The 19,785-nt window shown below is 39.5% G+C and overlaps 2 protein-coding genes across 5 annotated transcripts in view; one reads left to right on the forward strand and one right to left on the reverse strand.

Annotated features, from left to right (window-relative positions):
* The window catches only part of LOC111541248 (golgin subfamily A member 6-like protein 22), a 73,732-nt gene extending 69,511 nt beyond the window's left edge, over positions 1-4,221 (reverse strand). The window contains exons 1-3 of one of the 4 annotated variants that reach the window (XR_002731230.3): positions 3,725-4,218; positions 1,466-2,145; positions 970-1,119 (exon numbers count right to left, since the gene is read on the reverse strand). The gene's annotated coding sequence lies outside the window, so the exon portion shown is untranslated. Of the gene's footprint in view, positions 1-969; positions 1,120-1,465; positions 2,146-3,724 lie in introns of all 4 variants that reach the window. The other 3 variants (XM_023209944.3, XM_026456863.2, XM_026456864.2) reach the window with 3 other exon arrangements.
* Positions 4,222-4,279: 58 nt separating this feature from the next.
* Positions 4,280-19,785, forward strand: part of RBL2 (RB transcriptional corepressor like 2) — a 122,047-nt gene continuing 106,541 nt past the window's right edge. Inside the window, exon 1 of the mRNA XM_023209941.1 lies at positions 4,280-4,372. The gene's annotated coding sequence lies outside the window, so the exon portion shown is untranslated. The remainder of the gene's footprint in view (positions 4,373-19,785) is intronic.

Genomic DNA, 19,785 nt, shown 5'->3' on the forward strand with positions numbered 1-19,785 from the left:
GGAGTGCAGTGGTGCAATCTCAGCTCACTGCAAGCTCTGCCTCCGGGGTTCATGCCATTCTCCTCCCTCAGCCTCCCAAGTAGCTAGACTACAGGCGCCCGCTGCCATGCCTGGCTAATTTTTTGTATTTTTTAGTAGAGACGGGGTTTCCCCATGTTAGCCAGGATGGTCTCAATCTCCTGACCTCGTGATCCGCCCGCCTCCGCCTCCCAAAATGCTGGGATTACAGGCGTGAACCACTGCACCTGGTGTAAAATTTCCTTAAATTCCTAATTACTTTTTCCTGTCTTTTTTCAAAACAGGATTTAAATTCATCAGAATTTTTCTTTACATTTAAAACACCTGCATCTTCAGTTGCTTCATCATACAGCAAAGCAAAGGTTACTCTCTTCAAGCTTTCTTTACATTGTTTACTGTCTTCACTTTCTTCCAGGTCATCATCTTCATTCCTACACTACCAAAACTCTTATAAAAAGAAAGAAACTGTTTTCCATTAGAAAAACAAAGGAAGCATATTTTCCCTAAATAAAGTTCTTCTTTTATATGCCTAATGCAACCAAATACTCAGAACTTCCAAAATCATTCAGTTATTAAAGAAGAGAAGGTATCGTTTAAGTGAAATACTACGTAAGAAACAGAACAAAAAGCGTCTAATATATAGAAAATAAATTATTCATCAATCTATAACACAAACCTCCTATCTCACAAAAATAACAGGATTTTGGGGGGCACAAAACCAAATCAAAGTTCCTGGTAAGAAAGGTTTGATTGCTACTGCCAGTAATATTTTTCTTCATTAAGTGATCTTTAATGTCCCCTTAAATCCAGTGACTTTCCTCTGGCTATCTTGAGAATATCTGATAGGAGAGAATCTAACTTCCAAAAACAAACGTATGTGAAAACCACAAGTACAAACACATGATTGGGCAATTCTAGCTCACAATGTAAAGGATGGTTCAAAATACTCACATTTCAGAAATGCTTAGTTCTTCTGCCTCTTCTTCAGCAATTTCATCATCTTGTTTGAACCCAGCTTATCGTCATGATCACTTGCTATGTCTTCATCACTTTCAACTGGACCAAAAAAATCTTTGTGCTTCACATTTCTGGAACTTTTACCTAAAATAAAAAGATTTTTAAAACTATTAATTAGGAATAGAAAAATACATCATTAACACATGCATATATATTTGTATGTATACTGTATGTCTGCATTACTAACTTAATAACACTACAAGTCAAAAATAGTTACTAGGTGAAATTGGCAACTAAAAACACTACCATAAAACTATTATAAGAACAACTGTAACATAAACTGAATGGAAGTACAGATTCATTTATAACCGATAAGATACAGCATAATATTTCTTAGCTCTAAATCTTCTAACTACATCTCTCCTAGAAAAACAGAACAAAAGCTAATTTGAAGAGGAGGAAAGTGCTCTCTCCTCTCTCAAAACTTTACCTTAAGTTTTTTTACTTCCAAACAGTCCCCCTTCATCTTCATCAGAATCAATATCGTCAAAAAAAAAATCAGTATCTTCCACCTCATCATCATTATCATCTTTTCGTTCCTCTTCTTTTTCTGTTTTCTAAATAGGCCTCCATTTCAGAGAGCTGGGAGAATTTCTCGTCTACTGTGGACTTTTCTCTTGGTTTTCCATGTCCTTTGTTTTGCACCTTGCTCTGCTGTTCCAATTTGTTGATATCAAAGTCAAGATCAGAATCCACATCACTGAAAACTGGGCTTTTCCTCAGTTCAAATTTGCTTGAGTTTTTAGCTTTCTTACCCACTTCAGGATTCTCACCACCCATATCTGACACTTCCTCTTTCTCCTCTAAATCTTCTAGGTCCTCCTGGCCACCAGCCTCTGTCTCTGAACCAGCCTCTTCACGCTCCTGTTCTTCACTCTCTGGGAGTGAAGACTGATATCTTCATCTGTTTCACTAACTGCATTTTGGAAGCGTTGTAAAATTGGTTCATTTTGCAATTCCAGTTGTTGCAAAGTCTGCTCATCATCAAAACTTTCCATCACAAGTTTTTATAAAGGGCTTCCACGGATCCCACTATTCTCTAATATTTTATTAAAGTCATAAAGTACTTTTGTTAAAGAAGTGAACTTTGATGCCAGTCCATCTTGAATCCTATTGGGAGGAATTAAATGAGATTTAGAATTATAGGTAATAATTTCACAGCCCTCTTAATTAAAAGAAAAATAAAAACTCCAACTCTTCTGTAAAATCAAATTTGAATGAAATGTAAGTATAGATGCTGGCCCCAACAACACATAAGCTGATGAGACACAATGATATATAAAACCTATCAACCAAGGATTTGTGAATCAGCTGTATAGATTTTAGGCAAGAAAAGCATTATAAATCGACTTGCTTGGAGATATATAGTGATTTAGCCTTAAATTATCAACTCTGCTACATTATACATCACTCCATTCATTCATTCATTCCCTTATTTCTTCAGTGATCAACATTTGCTTTGGCTACAGTGGTCAAGGAAAACCTCTCTTAGATGTGACATCTCAGATGAAACCTACAGATAAGGATAGTCTTATACAGATTGGGTAACATGTATTCCAGGCAGAAGAAACAGCAAGAACAAATTCTCTAAGATGCAATTGCGTTTGGTAAGCCAAAGGAATAAAAAAATGAGCATGGCTAGAGTGTGATGGAGGCAGAAGGCGAAGCTGGAGAGACTGAAGGGAGCCAAATTCTGCAGGGCTCAAGGGTAAGAGTTTGCCATTTTAAGTGTAATAAGAAAACATGAGAAGATTTTAAGCAGAAGGACGAAATGATGATTTACACGAAGGAAGAAGAAAGGGAGGAAGGAGGAGGAGGAAAGTAGAGTGATTGGAAGGTTGATGCAGCATTCCAGGCAAAGGATGATGGTGATTTAAGCTGGAGTTAGAGCAGTGAATATGCTGAGTACAGTTTAGAGGTAGAACTGACAGGATTGCTAAGGAATTAGATACAGAATAAGAGAAAAATGAAGACATCAAAATAGCAGCCTAGTTTTATGTGTGAGCAACTGGAAAGACAGAACTGCCATTTACTGCGATAGGCAAGGCTTGAGTGGCGGAGCATGGGGAAAGGACTTCAGGGGATGGCAGAGTACAGGTGAGTAGAACCAACATTCTACTCTATTTTGGACACTGAATTTGCGATGCTGAGGGTACCAAAATTTAAAAAATTGTTAAAAGCCTTACAGTGCGGATATCCCAGTTGTGTGCTACTGAATTCCAACTAAGCTCAGTCTGTAGTTGCTGTGAGCCAGCGACTCAAGGGAGAGGTTGTAGTTAAATGACTCATAATTTTATAGATCATATTTGAAATTCTTCAACAAAGTACGCATAAAACGTTTGTGCTGGGAAGAGACATGAAAGTTCTAACTCTCAAGAAGCCTAGTTGGGGTGGACAGACAAGTGACAAGTTTGTACTTTCAATAAAGTATGATGACAGGTAAACACTGAGTGCTTTAGGAGCACAAAGGCGGAAGGAGAAACCAACACAGTTTGTGTGTAGGAAGATGGGGGCAGTAATAAGCCTCAAAGGGAGCTTCTAGGCGTTAATAACTGAGGTTAGGTTCATTTCAATAACATTCAACTGAGAGAGCCATACTGTAAAAATTTTTAACCATTTTGAAAATTTTGATAGCCTAGGAAAGTATAAACTCCGAAATGTGGGGAAAAGTGGTTTACATTTCCCTTACCTTCCCTCAGCTCCACAATTTGCCAGGAGTCTGCAGCTCGCGTCCACGTGCGACCCCAGTCCCACCCGAGCTCGGGATCTGCGCACTTAATGTGAGGATGCACTGGTGCCAGCCGGTGGCTTTGCCGACCTCTGTAAGACACCCTCCAGGGTCTGTCAGCGCCAGGCCCGCGGGGCCATGGCTGTCTGCTACTCCGGACGCAAGCTGCAAGCAAGACAAGAGAGCCGCTAGGAAACGCACAGCAAGGATGGGCCTAGCGCAACTTGGAGCTCAGAGTGGAAAGTTCTAGGGTTCGCAAGTTCCGGACTCACCCCCCAGGGGGAGCCAATGGCAGCGCAAGCGCATTCGCGTGCGCAGGGGGGCGGGAAACAAAAATTGCCACTGGTCAACCTAAGCGCCCTTGAACTGTCCCCAAACTTCGTTTTGTACTTTTCAGGGGCCAAGGGATGGCGCCTCCTGGCTTTAATTTCTGCTTTAGGTAAAGTGGGTGTGTAATATGCAGTAGGAAATCAGCGGCCTTCACCACGCCCCCTGCCGGGTGGGGTCTCCCCGCCCCGCCCTCCAGGGCGCAGCTGGCTGGGTCAGTTGCTACTCGGGACACAGCGGAGATGGCGGGCGTGCTGAAGGCTGCGGCCGCCAACGCCTTAGGTGAATACCGGGCGCCAGTGAAGGTAGCTGTGGGTCGGGCATGTGGGAACGGAGGCCAGGGGGAGAAGGAGGCCTCAAGGTGGGCAAAGCACCTTGATGATGCATTCTGTCCCCCGGGGCGGGTTCCAGGGGGGCTGCCGGCACCTAGGCAGAGGGTACTGTTTGGAGGAACGGAGGCAGGATGGTGCACTTCCGGGTTCTTCTTCACCACCAACTCTTCCCATGTGTGCGAGAATGCAGCTGACGCCCGGGAAGGTGCAGATTAATCAGGCATGCACCAGGTGATGTCAATCCGAGGAGACCAAGATTTACCTGGTGGCACCTGCGGAGCGGCCCCCCTCCCCCGACATGCCCGTGCCCCGCCTATTGCCCTTCCATTCCTAGAAATGTCGCTCCCAGCAGATGCGCCCGGGGCGGGCTTTCTCAGCCCCCACTCTTGTCGGGACTGTATTAGAAACTCCCCCCAACCCAGCTCCGGTCCCTGAAACTAGATGACCAAAGAATAAATTTGCAGTTCTGCTTTTAGCCTTGCCTACTCGCTGGTTCTTTTGTGCCTACTCTGGTGGTCTTAGAAAAACAAATCAGGTACCTTCCAGAAACACCTCAGCTTAGCTCGGGGATGGCCTTGTGCGTGAGTCCCACTGCCACTTGGGAGCTATGCGTTGTGGGCGCTGCACCTTCCAGTATGTGGGCGGGAGAGGCGGGGGATCTTGCCCAGCGGGTCCGGCAGGGCAGGGACGGAAGTAAATGGAAGCCGGTAGGTAAGTGTTATTTTACTGGACACCCATAAAGAAGCTGGGGAGAAACCAGAAAGGAAAGCAAGTCTTGTTAGAAAAAAAAAAAAAATTCAGCTGAACTGCAGGCATGACCAGCATTCTGTTGGGAACACTCAAAGGTCAGTGTTGTGAGGAATACAGAAGGAATTACTTTTCCACGTGCCCTAGTAAGTTTATCATCGCGTGCATAAATGGAAAGATAAAGCATGTGGATTTAGAAACTTCCTTGATTTCTCTCTTCCTTCATTTTTTAAATTGTCTAGATAAAATAAGTTATAACAGAAACTCGAGTTTTCTGATGCTCACTTTCTTTTTATCCTTTTTTTTCCCTCTTTCTCCTTTTATGAGAGGCAAGTGTTTCCCTTAATCTGAGATTACGTGCCAAGTGGTAAAGGCCCAGAGTTACTCCGGGACATTCGTGATAAATCCTTCTACCACCAGAGCCCACATTCTTAACCATGAGGCATACTCATTTCTTAGGTGATACACAAAATCAGAAGGTGAAAATACAAATAAAAAAATGAGTATTCGGGAAAAGGTATTTTTATATCTGTATTTTTAGAACTGCACACTTTAATGATTGACGGTTTGGAAAGAGTATGACTTCCAACAGGCCATATACTTACTGCAAGAACTGAATGGAGATAAAGATGCATTTTTGTTTTGTAACTTACACTTCTTCGCATAAAGTAAAGAAAAAATGAAAATAGTGTATTCCAAAAACTGGTTTTGATTTGTCCTATTAAGATACTTGAAACTTCATGGCTCCATTTGTGTGTGTGTGTGTGTGGTTGAATATACGTAAAGTAAAATTTAGCATTTTTACATTTTTGAGTGTATAATTCAGTGGCTTTAACTACACTCACTTTGTTGTGCAACAGTCACCACCACCCCTCTCCTGAGCTTTTTCATCTCACCAAAACTGGAACTGTTCCCATTACACACCTGCCCACTCTCCTCTGACCCAGCTCTTGGCAACCACTGTTCTACCTTCTCTGTGAATCTGACTACTCTAGGTGCCTCATATAATGTGGAATCACATACTGTTTTTCTTTTCTGTGTTTGGCTTGTTTCACTTAGCATAGTGCCCTCAAGTTTCATCCATATTGTAGCATGTATCAGAATTTACTCTTTTTTTTTTTTTCTTTTTTTGAGAATGAGTTTTACTTTTGTCACCCAGGGTGGAGTGCACCATCCCGGCTCAATGCAAACTGCCTCCCTGGTTCAAGCAATTCTCCTGCCTCAGCCTCCCAAGTAGCTGGGATTACAGGCATGCACCAGCACACCTGACTAATTTTGTATTTTTTGTGGAGACCGGGTTTCTCCATGTTGGTGAGGCTGGTCTTAAACTCCCGACCCCAGGTGATCCACCTGCCTCAGCCTCCCAAGTTGCTGGGATTAGCAACCACACCACGCCTACACTCCTTTTTTATTAACACTTCTGTTCTTAAGTGTCTTATGTATTTATCCACACATGGTTGTACACTGTATTTTATTTATGCAAAGCAACCTTTATTGGAATAATTGCAATAATCACAAATTATACATTACAGTATTCAAAATAATGCAGTTCTGCTGCACCATTCTGAAATGGGAGGCAGAGAGACCTAAAACTGAAGAGTTGTGAATTTCTACCAATTGAGGGCCAACCTGAAATAAAAATATCTTTAAAAAGTTAGCCTGATTGTCAGTAATCATTTCATAATTTATACATGTATTAAAGTATACATTGCATACATTGTATTCATTGAAGATACATAATTTCTATGAGTCCTCATACCTCAAGCTGGAAAAATGTTAACTACAAGTCAAAAGAGAAAATATAATAATTAAGAGTTCAATTCACAACAAACTTTTCAAAACACATTTTTATCAGATATAAAGCTCTGTTTCATTTTAACTCCTTTATCCAGGGTTCTCCACCCAGTTTGCTTGGTCTACACATTTTCACCTTTGAATTTTTATTGTTGGATCATCTCTTCTTTTTTTCTTTCTTTTTTTTTTTTTTTTGAGATAAAATTTACGTGACAAAATTAACCCTTTAAAAATGTACAATTTAACAGCAATGATCACATTCACTGGGTTCATGCGACCATTACCTTTGTCTATTTCAAAACATTTTCACTGGCCGAGTGCAGTGGCTCACGCCTCTGGTTCCAGCACTTTGGGAGGCAAAGGTAGGAGGATTGCTTGAGGCCAGGAGTTCAAGACAAGACCAACATGGCGAAACCTCGACTCTAAAAAAATACAAAAATTAGTCAGGTGTGGTGGTACATGCTTATAGTTCCAGCTACTCAGGAGGCTGAACCTGGGAGGTCACGGTTGCAGTGAGCCATCATCGTGCCACTGCACTCCAGCCTGGGCGACAGAGCAAGACTCCGTCTAAAAAAAAAAAAACAAAAGGAGAAATAAGGTGTGTTTTGTGTGATCTTTTCTCTTGAAGACCAGGAAGAGTTTATCTTCAAATGTCCCATTTTACTTCATGTGCCCTTAACTACACAATTGTAACTTACTCTTCACCTTTTTTTTTTTTATCCTAGTACATGGATAGTTATGTTGATATATTTGTTTTTAGCCATAGCAAGTTTTGATATGCATTCTTGTCAATATTGTTTGGTTCAAAAATCTATAAAGGCTAATGATTTTACTAGCTTATGACTTAAAGTTTACTGTTTCAGGAGAATTTTCCCAAATACTCAGTTGACCCAAGTTTATTTCAGCATAAATTTCTTGCAACATACTTTTAAATATTATCTCTTGTTAGTTTATGCCATTGTTTTATTACTTTTTTCCTGGGACTCCAATTTTGTGACTAGTGCCTTTGCTTAACTTTGATTTCTACCACTTTTCTGTGACCTCTTTTTTCCTTATGTCATTTTCATTCTCCCGGTTGTTTTTCTACCTTTCTTCAATGCTAGTCGTTATTTTTTCATTTGAGTCTATTCTCTTTTGTGACCTCGTGATTCTCTTTTTCTTTAGAAGGTAACTTTTTCTTTCTTTCATTTCTCTTCCAGCTTTAATTAACTATGTTTTCATTTCCTTATGTTTTTGCCCATTTTTGTTCTTATTTTTTAGATATCAGGTCATGACAGTACTTACCAGTTCAACTACACCAAGGTTTCTGAAGACAATGGTGTCTCCACCCAAGCAGGTTGTAAATAAATTCCAGATAGAATCTGGCATCACCCTGGAGGAATTCTAACTTCCCACTGTTGAGTGTGAAGTCAGCACAACATCACAAATTTACCAAGATGGCTTCAGAGTAAACCAGCTTTACACAGCACATTTGAAAAAAAAAGACACATTTATTCAGGGTCGTGATCAGACTATTACATTTAGCAATCAACAGCATGAGTGCAAAAAAAAAAATCTACATTAAAACCCTTCGTTGGAATGTTTTACACTTTCCACATAATAGAAACTAAAATAACCTGTTTTACAATTAGTTGAAAATACAGCCCTCCAGTTTTTTGCCCATACAAATGAGTATTTGTCTAAAACATGTTTTAATATGTCTTAACATGGACATAAAACATGTCTTAACACGGACAGCTTAACCTAAAAGCCCGAGTCAAAAGGTGAAAGTTACAGAAGACTCTGGGAGGGAAATGGGCAAAAATAGGTACAAAATGCCTTTTAACATAGGTCAGTGGGGAAAACAAGGGCTTAGGTAACAGGGCAGCTAATGGGCCTAGTGGATTAAAATGTTCACTTTATTCCTGAAATCCAGACTGGCTGCTGTAAGTTGATCTGGTGCCTTGGTCATTCGTGGCTTCTTTCTTCTATGTCAGCTCTGTCTTCTCTATGCTTCCTCTGGAGGAGGAAGCCTTGACACAATTACACATGGATTGTGTTTTTTTTTTTTAACTTCTGAAATTCTATCTTAATTACTCAGTTAGCTGATTTGTGCTCCTTTTTAGAAAAGGGAAAATAGATTAGCATTTGATAAGCACCTACTGTTAGGTACTTCTACACACTTTATCACTTCCTATATTTATGTCTTGGGGAACTGTAAAAAGTAGTTAATTATTTCTGTTTTGAAGGTGAGGGAAAATTTGAGATGTTAAGTGCTCATGGTCACAAGATGTTAAGTTGTAATTAATAAGTAATTTGTGGGAAAATATTTTGAGGATATTTAAATTTCTTTTTGTCAAAATTTTAACCACTACCTATAGCATTCCTATGTAATGATTCCTATATAAGCCGATTATTACAATGAAGACTCAAAAATGGTGACTTTTAAAATACTGTTCTTTCTACATTTGTAATTCTTCTATGAGTAAGAACTTTCCGTTCTACTTCATTTATTTATTTTTTATATCGGTAGGCACTCATGGATCTTTATTTTATTCAATAGGTTGTGACATGTTACTATTATTATTGATTTTAATGCTGAAATTACCCAGATTTCTTCCATGGCAGTCCATTCAAATTGGCTTCTGTATCCTTTTGACATATACCTATCATTTTTATTGTTTCCTTATTTTTTTTTTTTTTTTTTTTTTTGCACAAGATATTTTAGGCTTATTTTGTTCTTTCTGTATCCCAGCCCTGGAATCTGCCATTTCTCCAAAGAGCTTTGATTCCGTTTTGTGGTGAATGGAATTGTTGAAACCAAATCTCGGTGCTAGGTGTACACATTGCTACTACGGTATCATTGCTTATAGACTCTCCCAGGGGCAAATCTGTATAAACATGCATACACACATACATACGTATACACACACATCTATGTCTGTCTATAAAAAACATTAATTCATACTGAGACTAGTCTACTACCATGGAACTCATTCCTCTCCTTCCTGGCTGCATGTGTTAGTCGTTTCTTCAAAATGGAGAACCTGGCTCCCATTATCCTAAATATATTTACTCATTTGCTCAATCATACAATCCTAGTTTTTCTTTTAACTCATATGCCTGGCCTATGGAAAGCAAACCTACTAACTATAATTTAGTATTTGTGTCTGATTCTTATCTTTTTTTTTTTTTTTTTTTGAGACGGAGTCTCGCTCTGTCACCCAGGCTGGAGTGCAGTGACTTGGTCTCGGCTTACTGCAAGCTCCGCCTCCCGGGTTCACACCATTCTCCTGCCTCAGCCTCCTGAGTAGCTGGGACTACAGGCGCCTACAACCGTGCCCGGCTAATTTTTTTTTTTTTTTGTATTTTTGTAGAGACAGGGTTTCACCGTGTTAGCCAGGATGGTCTCCATCTCCTGACCTCGTGATCCACCCGCCTCGGCCTCCCAAAGTGCTGGGATTACAGGTGTGAGCCACTGCACCTGGCCTGTAATATAGTTTTGTTCGTATTCTGGTTATGGGCTGGATTGTATCACCCCAAAATTCATATGTTGAAGCCCTAAACGCTAGTACCTCAAAATCTGTGTTTGGAGATAGGGTTTTTAATGAGGTAAGTAAATTAAAAGGAGACTGGTAGGGTGGGCCCTAATCCAGTCTGACTGGTATCCTTATAAGAGGAAATTTGGACTCAGACACCCACAGAGGGAAGACCATCTGCAAGCCAAGGAGAGACCCCTCAGAAGAAACCAAGCCTGCCAACACCCTAGCTGGTACCGCCAGTTTCCAGAACTGTGACACAACTGGGTAACTGTTATTTAAGCTACCCAGGCTGTGGTGTTCTGTTATAGCAGCAATAGCCCAGCCTAACTAATACAGTTCTATTTAGAAATGTCCCGCTGTTCTTCATGATTTTTTTAAAATTATGTGTGACATTAATAAGAATCCACAATTCAGAATTACACAAAAACAATTCGTATGGAATTATCATTCCCCCTTTCTCCTTCCATTTCTTCCTCATCCAATCTGCTCCTATAGGTAGTCTCATTAGATTCAGTTTCATTTTTTAATTTTTCCTTGCAAAAATTAGCTAATACATGTAAATTTTGTTGATGCTTCGTTTCATACAAAAGGTAGCATCCTGTAATTTTTTTGCATTTTACTTATTTCACTTAACTATATCCTAGAAATCACTGCGTATGAATTCTATGAAATTTTGCTTATTCATTTTTATAGTATCGTAGTATGCATTGAGTATGATATTAGTTTGCTAGGGCTGCCATAATTAAGTACCACAAACTGGATTGCTTAGCAGAAATTTATTCTCATAATTCTGCAGCTAGAAGTCTGAGACCAGGGTGTTAGCAGGGTTTGTTCCTTCTGAGGTCCTTCTGAGAGAATGTGTTCTGTGCCTCTGTCCTAGCTTGTGGTGGTTTGCTGACAGTACCATTCTTTGGGTTGTAGACACATCACTCCAGTCTTTGCCTTTATCTTCATGTGACTTTTTTTTCTGTGTGCGTGGCTGTTCTGTGTCCAGTTTTCACCTTCTTAAAAAGATACCCAGTCATATTGGATTAGGGCTCTCCCTGATCACTTCATCTTAACCATCTGCAAAGACCCTATTTCCAAACAAGGTCACATGTACAGGTACTGGGTGTTAGGACTCTAACATCCTTTTGGAAGACATAGTCTACCCATAACAAGTATGTACCATACCTTATTCAATCATTCTATAGAAGAGCATTTAGGTTATTTTCAATATTCTGAAATTCTAGACACACTGCATGTTGTCCACATGTATTTTCATATTATTCGATGTGTGCCTTTCTGCTTCTGTACCTTTCAGAAGTGTGTTTAAGTTTTCATCACAAAGTTTTTGTGTATTTCTAATTAACCTTTTTCCTAAATTATTTTTTGCTACTGTAATGGGATTTTTGTAGTGTTATTTTTTCTAACTTATTACTTATATGTTTGAAGACTATTGATATTTGTTGGTTAACTGTTTATCATTTTACTTTACTGACTTTATTGTTTCAGTTACTTTTATCTTTTTATTGTTAGGGCTTCTAGATATGCTGTCACATCACTTGCAAAAAGGAATTGCTTTATGTTATATTTTTTCAATTCATATATGCCTCTGATTGATTTCTTGAATCTGAGTTTATTTCCATGTTGATCTTGTATGCTCATATTGCTGAAATCACTTATTAGTTGAAGGAATTATTTTGAAGATCTTTTGGGATTTTCCCCATAGTTCCTTATATTATTTCCAAATAGGGACAGTTTTACATCTTCCTTTATAATCTGTATGTTTTTTTTTTTTCTTGACTTACCATGCTTGCTAGAAATTCCAGTACCATATTGAATAATAGTGGTGAAAAGTGGACATCCTTGTGTTTTCTTTATCTTAGGCGGAACACATACACTCTTTCTTTAAATATTATGTTACCTATAGATTTGGGGTAGATGTTCTTTATCAAGTTGTGGAAGTTCTACACTGTTGATAATTTTCTGAGCATTTTTATCATGAATAAGTACTGAGTTTTATCGAACGCCTGTTCTACATCAATGAGTATGATCATGTGATTTTTCTTTTCTGACATGTTTGTATGGTTAATTACATAGATTTTTAAAATATTGAACCAGCTTTGAATCTATGGAAGGAATCCCCTTTGGTCATGCCATTTGATTCTTTTATAAAATGTTGAGCATTTGCTTGCATTTTGCTAAGAGATTTTGCATCTAAATATAGAGAGATATTGGTCTGTTGTTTTGTGTGGTTTTTTTGTTTTTGTTCTGGTCTTTGCTTCATTTTGGTATTAAGGTTACTGGTCTCATTAAATACATGGGAAGCAGTCTCCTTTTCTATTTCCAGGAAGGCGTTGTGTAGAATTGGTGTTAGTTCTTTAAGCATTTGGTAGAGATTGGCAGTAAATCTGTCTGTGACTGGAGATTTTCTTTTGGGAGTTTTTAAATTATGAATTTGACCTGCTTTTTTATTTTATTTTTTATTTTTTTGAGATGGAGTCTCACTCTGTCACCCAGGCTGGAGTGCAGTGGCATGATCTCAGCTCACTGCAACCTCTGCCTCCCAGGTTCAAGCGATTCTCCTGCCTCAGCCCCCTCAGTAACTGGGACTACAGGCATGCGCCACCACACCCAGCTAATTTTTTTTTATTTTTCGTAGAGATAGGGTTTCCCCATATTGGCCAGGTGGGTCAAGAACTCCTGACCTCAAGTGATCTGCCTGCCTCGGCCTCCTAGAGTGCTGGGATTATAGGCATGAGCCACTGCACCTGGCCTTTTGTGTTTTTTAGAGACAGGGGCTTGCTCTGTGGCCTAAGCTGCAGTGCAGTGATGTGATTATAGCTCACTGCAGCCTCAAACTCCTGGGCTCAAACAACCCTCTCACCTCAGCCTCTCAAAGTGCTGGGGTTATAGGCATGAGCCACTGTGCCTGGCCTTGATTTTCTTAATAATTTTCTTAATAATTTCTTAATAATTATTTGAGTAGTGCTATTTAAATTGTTTATTTCCTAATCATAGATGTTTGTGGTTATTTGTGTTTTTTGAGAAATTAGCCCATTTCATCTTACTTGTCAGGTTTATTATATCTGGAGAATTATTCATAATATTTCCTTACTATAATTTTTATATCTTCAGGATCTGTGATTATATCCCCTGGTGCATTCCTAATGTTGGTGATTTGTGTCTTCTCTCTTATTATTTCTATTAGTCGTATTAGAGGTTTATCAATTTTACTGGTCTTTTAAAAAATGCTTTTTTTCATTTTTCTCTATTTTTCTGTTTTCAATTTCATGATCTCATTTGTATTATTTTTTGCTTGCTTTGGTGTTGCAGGAAGTCAGGGACCCCGAATGGAGGTACCGGCTGAAGCCACAGCAGAAGAACATAAATTGTGAAGATTTCATGGACATTTATTAGTTCCCCAAATTAATACTTTTATAATTTCTTATGCATGTTTTTACTGCAGTCTCTGAACACAAATTGTGAAGATTTCATGGACATTTATCACTTCTCCAATCAATGCTCTTATAATTTCCTATGCCTGTCTTTAATAATTTCCTGTGCCTGTCTTTACTTTAATCCATACTCTTAAAATTTCATATTCCTGTCTTTACTTTAATTTCCTATGCCTGTCTTTACTTTAATCCCGTCATCTTTGTAAGCTGAGGATGTATGTCGCCTCAGGACCCTGTGATGATTGCATTATGTGCACAAATTGTTTACAAAGCATGTGTGTTTGAACAATATGAAATCTGGGCACCTTGAAAAGAATAGGATAACAGTGATTTTCAGGGAACAAAGAAGATAACCATAAGGTCTAACTGCCTACAGGGCCAGGCAGAACAGAGTCATATTTCTCTTCTTACAGAAAGCAAATAGGAGAAATATTACTGAATTGTCTTCTCAGCAAGGAATAGCCCTGGGAAAGGAATGCGTTCCCAGGGGGAGGTCTCTAAAATGGCCGCTCTGGGAGTGTCTGTCTTATGTGGTTAAAGATAAGGGATGAAATATGCCCTGATCTCCTGCAGCTCCCTCAGCCTTGCTAGGATTAGGAAATTCCAGCCTGGCGAATTCTAGTCAGACCAGTTGTCTGCTCTAGAACCCTGTTTCCTTTTAAGATGTTTATCAAGACAATGCGTGCCCAGTGGGACATGGAACCTCATCAGTAATTCTAATTTCACCCTGGCTTTGTGATCTCACTCTGCCCTTCTGCCCTTGTAATCTTTTATTGCCCCTTGAAGCATGTGATATTTGTGATTTACTCCCTGTTCTTACCCTCCTCCCCTTTTGAAATTTCTAATGAAAACTTGCTGGTTTTGTGGCGCAAGGGGCATCACAGAACCTGCCAATATGTGATGTCACCCCCGGAGGCCCAGATGTAAAATTTATCTCTTTGTACTCTTTCTCTTTATTTCGCAGACCAGCGGACACTTAGGGAAAATAGAAAAGAACTTACATTGAAATATTGGGGGCTGGTTCCCCCAATACTTTGATTTTATTTTTCTTTTTGTTTTATTTTCTGTATGTGGAAGCTTCAAGTATTGATTTGAAATGTTTTCTAATATAAGCATTTAGCACTATAAATTTCCCTCACAGCTCTTGTATACTGGTATATCACACATTTTTATATGCTGTATTTTCGTTTGGTTCTGGGTAGATATTTTTGTTATTCATTGTTTGTTTGTTTCTATTTCTCATGAGATTAGACTTCTTCTTTGACCCACAGATTATTTAGAAGGAAGTTGTTTAGTTTCTAAGTGTTAGGAAATTTTCCTGTTACCTTTTTCCTATTGATTTCTAATTTGATCCTATTTTGGTTAGAAAGCATACTCTGTATGATTTCAGTTTTTTTAAAGTCACAAGACATAATCCCAAAAGTCCCTGTGGACCTCTCTCTTCTGTTTTTGTCTCTCTTCTCTCTGTTGGTCAGGGTAGTTTCTATTTTCAGGTTCACTGGTTCTCTCCTCTCTCCTTTCCACTCTGTTGTAGAGCCTGTCTATTGAGCTATTTATTTCAATTCTTTCATTTTGTTTTGAAATTTTATTTGAGATGGAATCTTGCTCTGTTGCCCAGGCTGGAGTGCAGTGACATGATCTCTGCTCACTGCAACCTCCACCTCCCAGGCTCAAGTGATTCTCCTGCCTCAGCCTCCCAAGCAGCTGGGATTGTAGGCACCTGCCACCACACCTGGCTAATTTTTATATTTTTAATAGAGACAAGGATTCATCATGTTGGCCAGGCTGGTCTCAAACTCCTGATCTCAGGTGATCTGCCCACCGTGGCCTCTCAAAGTGCTGGGATTACAGGTGCAATTATTTCATGTCTTTATTTTTTATTTATTTATTTATTTATTTTTAGATGGAGTCTTGCACTGTTGCCCACGCTGGAGTGCAGTGGCGCAGTCTCGGCTCACTGCAAGCTCCACCTCCCAGGTTCACACCATTCTCCTTCCTCAGCCTCCTGAGCCACCAGGACTACAGGTGCCAGCCACCATGCCCGGCTAATTTTTTTGTACTTTTAGTATAGAAAGGGTTTCACCATGTTAGCCAGGATGGTCTGGATCTCCTGACCTTGTGATCCGCCTGCCTCAGCCTCCCAAAGTGCTGGGATTACAGGCATGAGCCACCATGCCCGGCCTCATGTTTTTATTCTTAAAATTTTTATTTGATTTTTCATTGTCTTCTATTTTGCTTCTATTTTTCTACCTTTTCTTTTGATTCAAGCATTTATGTAATTGCTCACTGGGGCATTTTCATGGGATGTGCTTTAAAATTCTCTTGTTAGAGAGCCGTGGGTGGTGGGGTGAGCATGAAAGTCTGCTTCCCTGCCCCCACCTTAGCTGGAGGCGGTGGGGATGGAGCCACATTTTTTTTCCTGGGGTGTCTTCCTAGAGCTGGGTGGTTACTGTCTAAAAGTTTTCTGGCTTGTTAGGCTGATCCTTTACTGGGGCTTTTTTTTTTTTTTTTCCACCATTACCAGGTTGATTACCATTTCCAGGTTGATTCTTCTTCAGCTGCAACTATAGAATACATGAGATGACAAAACCACCCAAGTCCCAGGGGCCCCAGCCAGCCTGCCTTTCTCCACCTTTCATATTCATCTTATGTTTGTTTTTTGGTTTTTTTAATGTCAATTTTTTTATTTTTTATTTTTTTAATTATACATATGTTCTAGGGTACATGTGCACAACATGCAGGATTGTTACATATGTATACATGTGCCATGTTGGTGTGCTGTACCCATTAACTCGTCATATATATTAGGTATATCTCCTAATGCTATCCCGCCCCCCTCCCCCCACTCCACAATAGGCCCTGGTGTGTGATGTTCCCCTTCGTGTGTCCAAGTGATCTCATTGTTCTATTCCCATCTGTAAGTGAGAACATGCGGTGTTTGGTTTTCTGTTCTTGCAATAGTTTGCTGAGAATGATGGTTTCCAGCTGCATCCATGTCCCTACAAAGGACACGAACTCATCCTTTTTTATGGCTGCATGGTATTCCATGGTCTATATATGCCACATTTTCTTAATCCAGCCTGTCATTGATGAACATTTGGGTTGATTCCAAGTCTTTGCTATTGTGAATAGTGCTGCAATAAGCATACGTGTGCATGTGTCTTTATAGCAGCATGACTTATAATCCTTTGGGTATATCCCCAGTAATGGGATGGCTGGGTCAAATGGTGTTTCCAGTTCTAGATCCTTGAGGAATCACTACACTCTTTTCCACAATGGTTAAACTAGTTTACAGTCCCACCAACAGTGTAAAATTGTTCCTATTTCTCCACATCCTCTCCAGCACCTGTTGTTTCCTGACTTTTTAATGATTACCATTCTAACTGGTGTGAGATGGTATCTCATTTTGGTTTTGATTTGCATTACTCTGATGGCGAGTGATGATGAGCATTTTTTCATGTGTCTGTTGGCTGCATAAATGTCTTCTTTTGAGAAGTATCTGTTCATATTCTTTGCCCACTTTTTGATTGGGTTGTTTGTTTTTTTCTTGTAAATTTATTTGGGTTCTTTGTAGGTTCTAGAAATTAGCCCTTTGTCAGATGAGTAGATTGCACCATGCCTGGTTAATTTTTTGTAATTTTAGTATAGACTAATTTTAGTTTCACCGTGTTAGCCAGGATGGTCTGGATCTCCTGACCTTGTGATCCGCCTGCCTCAGTCTCCCAAAGTGCTGGGATTACAGGCGTGAGCCACCGTGCCCGGCCTCATGTTTTTATTCTTAAAATTTTTATTTGATTCTTCATTATGTCTTCTATTTTGCTTCTATTTTTCTACCTTTTCTTTTGATTCAAGCATTTATGTAATTGCTCACTGGTGCCATTTCATGGGATGTTCTTTAACATTCTCTTGTTAGAGAGCCCTGGGTGGTGGGGTGAGCGTGGAAGTCTGCCTCCCTGCCCCCTCCTTAGCTGAGGGTGGTGGGGATGGAGCCACATTTTTATTTTTTCCTATGGTGTTTTCCTAGAGTTGGGTGGTTACTGTCTAAAAGTTTTCTGGCTTGTTAGGCTGATCCTTTACTGGGGCTTTTATTTTTTTTCTTCTGTTTCCATTACCATTTCCAGGTTGATTCTTCTTCAGATCCAGCTACAGAATACATGAGATGACAAAAACACCCAAGTCTCAGGGGCCCTAGCCAGCCTGCCTTTCCCCACCTTTCATATTCATCTTATGTTTGTTTCAAATATAACTTCCAGGATGGTTATCTACACTTAATAGGAGAAACAGAGAAAGGTGTTTACTCCATTTTGTCTGGAAGTGGAAGTCCTTTATTTTTATTTTTTAAAGTATATTATCTTATTTAACAATCAGCAGTACATAGCAGTTTGACAAAGCAGAAAGTGCATGCATTTCCCTTGCCCATGCCTATGTCCTGAATGGTATTACCTAGGTTTTATTCTAGGGTTTTTATGGTATTAGGTCTAACATTTAAGTCTCTAATCCATCTTGAATTAATTTTCATATAAGGAGTAAGGAAAGGATCCAGTTTCAGCTTTCTACTTATGGCTAGCCAATTTTCCCAGCACCATTTATTAAATAGAAATAGGGAGTCCTTTCCCCATTTCTTGTTTCTTTCAGGTTTGTCAAAGATCAGATGGCTGTAGATGTGTGGTATTATTTCTGAGGACTCTGTTCTGTTCCATTGGTCTATATCTCTGTTTTGGTACCAGTACCATGCTGTTTTGGTTACTGTAGCCTTGTAGTATAGTTTGAGGTCAGGTAGCGTGATGCCTCCAGCTTTGTTCTTTTGACTTAGGATTGTCTTGGCAATGCGGGCTCTTTTTTGGTTCCATGTGAACTTTAAAGCCGTTTTTTCCAATTCTGTGAAGAAACTCATTGGTAGCTTGATGGGGATGGCATTGAATCTATAAATAGCTTTGGGCAGTATGGCCATTTTCACGATATTGATTCTTCCTATCCATGAGCATGGTATGTTCTTCCATTTGTTAGTGTCCTCTTTTATTTCACTGAGCAGTGGTTTGTAGTTCTCCTTGAAGAGGTCCTTTACATCCCTTGTAAGTTGGATTCCTAGGTATTTTATTCTCTCTGAAGCAATTGTGAATGGAAGTTCATTCCTGATTTGGCTCTCTGTTTGTCTGTTACTGGTGTATAAGAATGCTTGTGATTTTTGCACATTAATTTTGTATCCTGAGACTTTGCTGAAGTTGCTTATCAGCTTCATGTCTAAAACACGAAAAGCAACGGCAGCAAAAGCCAAAATTGACAAATGGGATATGATTAAACTAAAGAGCTTCTGCACAGCAAAAGAAACTACCATCAGAGTGAACAGGCAACCTACAGAATGGGAGAAAATTTTTGCAATCTACTCATCTGACAAAGGGCTAATATCCAGAATCTACAAAGAACTCAAACAAATTTACAAGAAAAAAACAAACAACCCCATCAAAAAGTGGGCAAAGGATATGAACAGACATTTCTCAAAAGAAGACATTCATACAGCCAACAGACACATGAAAAAATGCTTATCATCACTGGCCATCAGAGAAATGCAAATCAAAACCACAATGAGATACCATCTCACACCAGTTAGAATGGCAATCATTAAAAAGTCAGGAAACAACAGGTGCTGGAGAGGATGTGGAGAAATAGGAACACTTTTACACTGTTGGTGGGATTGTAAACTAGTTCAACCATTATGGAAAACAGTATGGTGATTCCTCAAGGATCTAGATGTAGATGTACCATATGACCCAGCCATCCCACTACTGGGTATATACCCAAAGGATTATAAATCATGCTGCTATAAAGACACATGCACACGTATGTTTATTGCGGCACTATTC

The sequence above is a fragment of the Piliocolobus tephrosceles genome, chromosome 17 (assembly GCF_002776525.5).
Source record: "Piliocolobus tephrosceles isolate RC106 chromosome 17, ASM277652v3, whole genome shotgun sequence".
NCBI lineage: Eukaryota > Metazoa > Chordata > Mammalia > Primates > Cercopithecidae > Piliocolobus > Piliocolobus tephrosceles.